General features: G+C 54.0%; 1 pseudogene; it reads left to right on the top strand.

Moving 5' to 3' along the window:
* The first annotated feature begins 1,894 nt into the window (after positions 1 to 1,894).
* On the top strand, positions 1,895 to 3,507 carry LOC142050975 (olfactory receptor 14C36-like; annotated as a pseudogene).
* The last annotated feature ends 3,537 nt before the right edge of the window (positions 3,508 to 7,044 follow it).

Genomic DNA, 7,044 nt, shown 5'->3' with positions numbered 1-7,044 from the left:
TTTACTTAAAAATAGGCAGAACGTTAAAGAGCAGGAAAGAGGCCAGTAGCTGTCAGATGATTTTCCTACAGGTGGTGTGGCCAAATCAACCTCAGTTCTGGTATATTTGGACTTGAGGGCAATGAAGGTCAGTTACTGCCCTTCTCTACTGTCCTTTTGCCATGAGAAAAGACCAAGACATTGGCCAGATCGTACTACAAGAACATGCCCGGCGTGCAAATAAGGCCGCAGATAACTAAGTAGTTTAATCCCCCATCAGAACCCCTTCTCATGGAAGATGACTCTCAGGGTTGTCAGCGCAATCCATGTCTTTGCTCCAATTTCATCCCTTCCCATGTAACCAACCATAAATAGCTTCTGGTGGGGAAGAAACAAGCTCCAGGCAGAAGCCAACCCATAGCCTCTTGTGAGTTGTTAGGCAATGCTTGTAACCTCTTAGACTAGGCCAGTTGGCAAATGCTATGAAATAATAGAATTTCTCGTAGTAAGATTGCATTTGTTTCTTATGTTGTTGGTACTTTTGTCTTCTGTGCAAAACTTGCAGGTTTCCATCGCAGGAATGCTGTTCTCACCAAAGCAGTCAAGATAACGAGTGCCTTTGAGATGCTCGGAGAGAAATGTTCTGCGGTTCCTTCTGAATTACAGCTGTTCCTCAAATAAAAAGCGTTTTCCAATGCACTGAGCTGTGTGGGTGACCCATACGTGAGGTAGAGGGAAAAATGCAGGTGGCGGTTCCTGATGTGCCTGTTGGTTCAGGTCACTCACTCCTGGGCCGTGCATCACCCGGTGTGGTTCAAGAGCAGGCTTATCCCACAGCAGCCATCGGTGTGGTGTGCCTTGCTCTCGAACTTGGTTTAAACCCAGACTAGACCATGGATTATTAGTGCAAGCCTGATTGCTGGTAGTTTGATACTACAATTGTAATGTTAATAGGCAGGAAGAGAAGGATGCAGGAAGTCGGTGTGTGACCGGCTCAGGTAAGAGCCCATGAGCGACGATCGGGTATGGTGCGAACAGAGGCTGGGTGCCCGTTGTGCGCCAAGAGCTCTTCAAAGCCCCCCGCACTCGGGAGAACCACAAGCAGTGCCAGGTGGGATTAGCACAAAGTGATGCTACATGGAGTAAATGGGTCGCACTGATCACCCAGCGGGCTTGAATAGGAAACCCCAGTCGCCCAGGAATCCTGGAAGTGACCATGGACTGGGCAGAGGGCAAAGGCTTTGGAATATCCCCAGAGGAGGGGGTGCCACGTGCTGAAGAGGCCCCACTGTGGAACAAACTGCCAGAAAATGAGCAGCAGTGTGCCCTGCTCACTGATGGGTCCTGTCGCCTTGTGGGGAAGCATCGGACGTGGACCATGGCTGAAATACAGATATGGGCAGGCCCGGCAGATTGACTATATCACACTCCCACAGAGCCGCCAAGGCAAGCGCCATGTGCTTACAATGGTGGAAGCAACGCCCGGCTGGCTGGAAACATACCCCGTGCCCCACACCACCGCCCGGATCACTCTCCTGGGGCTCGAAAAACAAGTCCAAGTCCTGTGGCGACATGGCACCCCAGAGAGAACTGAGTCAGACAATGGGACTCATTTCTGAAACACCCTCACAGACACCTGGGCCAAAGGGCACGGCACGGAGCGGGTGTATCACACCCCCTGTCACGCACCAGCCTCTGGGAAAACAGTCTGGGTTCTTCCTGCCTCAGGCAAAGGCAAACCCATTCGTGGCATTGCTTTTGCTCGAGGACCTGGGTGCACTTGGGGGTGATGCGGGAGGATTGACGAGTCCCGCTACCGTCTTTAAACCAGAAACCAGACATAGTTTTTGCTCAGAGAAACCTGTCTTAACTTGTCTTTGTCTTTTCCTATAGGACCCATACCCAGAGGCAGCAGATGTCGAACAGCAGCTCCATCACCCACCTCCTCCTCCTGGCATTTGCAGACACGCGGAGCTGCAGCTCCTGCACTTCTGGCTCTCCCTGGCCATCTACCTGGCTGCCTTCCTGGGCAACAGGCTCATCATCACCGCCACCGCCTGCGACCACCGCCTCCACACCCCCATGTACTTCTTCCTCCTCAACCTCTCCCTCCTCGACCTGGGCTCCATCACCACCACTCTCCCCAAATCCATGGCCAATTCCCTCTGGGACACCAGGGACATCTCCTACATGGGATGTGCTGCACAAGCCTTTCTGTTTGTCTTTTTAATGTCAGCAGAATTTTTTCTCCTCACGGTCATGGCCTACGACCGCTACGTGGCCATCTGCAAACCCCTGCACTACGGGACCCTGCTGGGCAGCAGAGCTTGTGTCCAAATGGCAGCAGCTGCCTGGGCCACTGGGTTTCCTCTATGCTCTGCTGCACACAGCCAGTACATTTTCACTCCCCCTCTGCCAAGGCAATGCCCTGGAGCAGTTCTTCTGTGAAACCCCCCAGGTCCTCAAGCTCTCCTGCTCGGACACCTACCTCAGGGAAGTCGGGATTCTTGTGGTTAGTGCCTGTTTAGTGTTTGGCTGTTTTGTTTTCATCCTTTTCTCCTACGTGCAGATCTTCAGGGCCGTGCTGAGGCTCCCCTCTGAGCAGGGACGGCACAAAGCCTTTTCCACGTGCCTCCCTCACCTGGCCGTGGTCTCCCTGTTTATTGGCACTGGCACATTTGCCTACCTGAAGCCCCCCTCCATCTCCTCCCCATCGCTTGACCTGGTGGTGGCAGTGCTGTACTCGGTGGTGCCTCCAGCAGTGAACCCCCTCTTCTACAGCATGAGGAACCAGGAGCTCAAGGATGCAGTGGGGAAACTGATCACTGGATGTTTTTCAGGTGCAAGAAACTGCTTGTTGCCTTCTCCACAGCACTCAGAATGGAACTCATGACAAGCCTATTTTACCTTGAAATACTTTTGGGGTGTGTGCAAGTGCACAATAAAGTTTTATTATCTATCCCACTTCTAATTCACTGTCTACTGTTGAATTTGACCCAGAGATTGTGTAAATGAGGAACTGTGCTCTCTGTGTATTTAAACAGAAAAAAAAAGGACTCTGCATCAATTTTTTTGTGCAAGACCCTTCCTCTGAGACCTCTATGAAGCTGCGGGGGCCGTGCCTGTGGACATAGGTGGGGGGAAAAAGAGTCCCGGCACAGCAGCACTGCCAGGGAGCAGCAGCTCTTGGTCTTTTCAGAGCTGCTCTCTTCCCACATCCACACTCTCCTCCTGAGCTGCTGAGCGGGTGTAAGGCCTGAGTGCTCTTGGAGATTGGTCACGGTCCTGCTGTGTTCTAGTGCTGTGAGTTCAGGAAGGCACATAACACCACAACACCGTTTCCATCAGGAAAGGGCATCTCCTGAGTGCAGTACCTGAAGGCTTATCTCTTCTTCCAGAGTTGCTCTCAAGAGCAGGCCCAAGAATGCTCTCAAGAGCATGCCCAAGGAATCGGTTCATTGTTTTGCTTGCTCTCCATGGGCTCAGTGTGATGAGGTCATGGTCCCAGTAGGGCCTTCAAGGGACTGAGGGCTGGTTCAGGTGCTGCTTGTTTGTGGCCAGCACCCATGCAGGTGGTGAATGGTCTCTGACTGACCCTCCTGGGGCTCTGGAGCATGTGACAGGGCTGGTGGCAGGTGAATGTTTTTCTGGAGGGACTTGGGAGCTGCCAGGAGAGCAGAGGGGATGTGCAGGGAGGGACAGCGTGTGCCAGGGAGTTGGCAGTGAATGGACCCCACTGAGCACCAGCCTGTCCAGCACGGTGTCACCCAGAAACAATATGCTAAATCTGGGTGTGAAGTGGCAAACAGGAGCTCAGCAAGCCCAGGGGACACAGCAGGCACAGGGAAAGGAGCCTGGTGGGTGATTTGTCTTACCCTCAGTGAACCACAGCCCACTTTCTCTGCAGAGCAGCACCACCAGCTCGGGGTCTGTGGGGAGCATGGGGGCAGGGTGCAGGAATGGGCGGCCTGGCCAGCACAGGTGTGCTTAGCTGGGAAAAGGCATCTTGTGGGGAGATGGGCTGTGCTGGGAGAGGAGCAGGGCACTGTGTGTGTGCCCATGAGGCATGGAGAGAGACATCCTTTGGGGCAGGCTGCCCTGTCCCTGGGGTAGCAGGAGATGCCTGAGGAGCCCCTGGGCCAATCCTCTCCTGTCGTGCTGGGGAGCAAGTTTGGCACGAGGGGCTGCAGAGTGCCTGGGCTGGATGAAGGTTTGTTGCCCCGATGTACTGAACCATTTCTTCTGTGGTTTTTGCCCCAGTGCTGGAACTCTCCTGCAGTGAAACCATGACACTCCTGCTCTCTGCTTTCAGAACCTGGTGCTTAGGCCCAGTCTCCCAGTTTCTGTTCACGCTGGCATCCCTTGTGTGCACCAGCGCTGCCACCCTGGGGCAGCCCTCCTGCCCAGCTGGGCACGCAGGCGGCCTTCTCCGCCTGCTCCTCTCACCTCACTAGTGCCACTCTTTTCTACAGCCTCTCTCATCGTTGTCTAAGTGATGCCCAGAACAGCCCCCCTGACACAGTCTGACGATGCCCTTTTCCAACACCATCCCCGCCCCTGCTCAATCCTCTCACCTACAGCCTGTGGGGCAGAAAGGATGTGGGCAGGGACACACTTGACAGCTTGTTGACAGCTGGACTGAAGAAGTGGAGTATGTGGTGGGTGGGAAGTTGGTTGAATGGTGAGGGTCAAATATCATCCATAGTACAAAGTCCTCCTGGCAGACACTTACTGGTTGCTTCCCTCAGTGACCAGCCCTTGACCCCCATGTGGAACCTTTTTAGTATCCCTCTGTAGGATGGGACAAAACACATTTTCAACTCCTTGTGGATGATGCCAAGTTACAGGAAGACCTTGATCCATCTCGCATAGTCAACTCTAGTGTGATCGACACTGTTCTAGCCACGAGTATGTAGCACAGCAGTATATGGGCTGTTATTGGAGAAGTTCGCTCCATCTGAGCGACACCCAGCACAATGGTGTTCAGGGGTCTTTCCAACCTCAGTTATTCTCTCATTCAAAGACTCTCTTGTCATTGGAGAGCTTTTTGAAGACAGAAGAGACAGAGGAAGAAGAAAGAACCGCGGGGCAGAAGTAGAGATATAAATCGCACCAGTATAAATACAGCAGTTCCTCTGAGGAACCTTTTTCCACTCAAAGTATTGGTAGGAAATCCCTCTGATAAATTTGATGAACGAAGCTTACTTTTATCTGGTCAGGTACTGGGCTACAGGGCCACAAGGAGGGTGACAGTTGAGTACATCTTGTGTGGTCAGTTGTGTCTCGGGAACTCCCAATCCAGGAGGAAGCCAAAGGCTGTGAAGGGGTCTGTGAGGTCACTTGTGCCTCTGGAGGTGACAGGCCAAGAGCAGGACCGTGGCTGGGAAAGGGACTGTGAGGTCACTTCTTTCTGAAAGAGCTGGTGGGTCAGCCCTTGACCCATGGCTGGGGTATGGGCTTGTAAGCTGACACCTGCCAGCATCTCCGAGAGGCCGGCAGGAGGCACCTGGCTGGCACAGTGACTGTGAGATCCCCTCTGCCGAAGGAGCCGGGCTCACTGCACGAAGGGGGCTTGTGTTCTGGGTGTCGTGTCTCTCTGCCCGGGGGCCTGATGGGGCAGCAGCAGGCACGCAGCTTGGCCGTGTCTATGGAGAATCTGAAGGGCGGCAGCCTGGGGGGATGACGGTGCTCAGGGGAAAGGCCATGGGAAGGCTGCCGCGCTGGGACGCCTGCTTGAAGGGTGGTTTCCCAGGTGGTGGAGCTTTCCTTGGAGGGAGGGAAGAGCAGGAGAGAGCAGCACTGCCACACAGGGCAGCCTGGGAGGTGGGGAGTGGCCATGAGGAGGAAGAGATGTCCCTCAAAGGGTCGTGCTGTGGTACATGAAGTCCTCCCGAAGGAGGATGGGATCAGTCTGTCTCTGTGTCTCACAGAACAGAGCATGAGGACAGACAGACGTCAGTGACTGTATGGCAATGGCAGGTGAGAGCAAGGTGGGGAAGCGAGGGGGGGTGTCTCCAGCGTGCAGGGAAGAAGAAGCAGCTGTGGGACAGCACAGGAGAAGCTCTGGTAGAGAAGGCAAAGAGCGCTGGCAAGGCTGGAAGCTGCCAGGAGAACCCAAGGCTTTGTCCCCGTGGCTCTGGCAAGTGTCTCTGCCAGCAAGGCCTATGAGGAGACATGTTGTCCTCAGGCACGGGGGCCTCCTCGCCTCCTTGCACACCCCAGTGAGGCTGGGCGCTGCCATACCCTTGTCCTTCACTCAGCATCACACACCCCACAGCCCCCTGCCCCAGGAAGGGCCCTGAGCGCTGTGTGAGGGACAGGATCTGCCTTCCCCGGGGCTGGGGCTCAGAGCTTGGCCTTTCTGCTTCATGAGGCAAAGCCAGGGTTTTCCCAGCATCCGACCTGCCGGCACATTACCTTGGCCTCCCTGGAGTCACGGCTTCCAGCTATCTGCCCTAACGAGTCCCTGGGGAGCCTTTCTCAGAAATGGCCCTCCTCAGAGGGACTCGGTCCTACTTCAAGACACTTCAGGGTTTTTTTCTGACTTTAACTTAAGGAAAGGTTTGCGCAATCTCCTCTCAGTCCCAAGGTTGAAGGACTCGGCACCAAAGACGCGATGGGGCTCATTAAAATAAAGAAAGCCCAAACGAGTTCTATTTCTTCCTCTAATTTACTTCAAGTCTTGTACAGTGAAGTAGAGAAGTTTCCTAGTGACTTATGGAGAAAGGTTTCAAGGAGCTTCTAATAAAAAGGACTTTTTATTTTAAAGGGTGTAGATTAATATTTTTCAGTTTAGAGAAGAGGCGATGGCAGCACTCTCCAATAGATACTGACCCAGGGTCTCTCCTAGGAAGATCTGGACTGGTCAGAGAAGCTGTCCCTTCAGGTCTGACACAGTAAGGACAACCTCCCACCGCACCTCCCCAGCCCCAGCATGTCTCTCGTCAGGCACCTGGGTCTTGTGTTGCTTTTCCTTACATCAGACTGCTCCACTGGTCTCTGCAGCTGGGTTTTGCAGCTCCTTCATGCCAGCTCCCACCTGCTTTCCTTTGAGAACAGGCTGCA

This window comes from Phalacrocorax aristotelis, unplaced genomic scaffold (assembly GCF_949628215.1).
Source record: "Phalacrocorax aristotelis unplaced genomic scaffold, bGulAri2.1 scaffold_177, whole genome shotgun sequence".
Classification (NCBI taxonomy): domain Eukaryota; kingdom Metazoa; phylum Chordata; class Aves; order Suliformes; family Phalacrocoracidae; genus Phalacrocorax; species Phalacrocorax aristotelis.
Note: the sequence above shows the minus strand (reverse complement) of the source record. Positions and strands in the feature narration are given on the sequence as shown.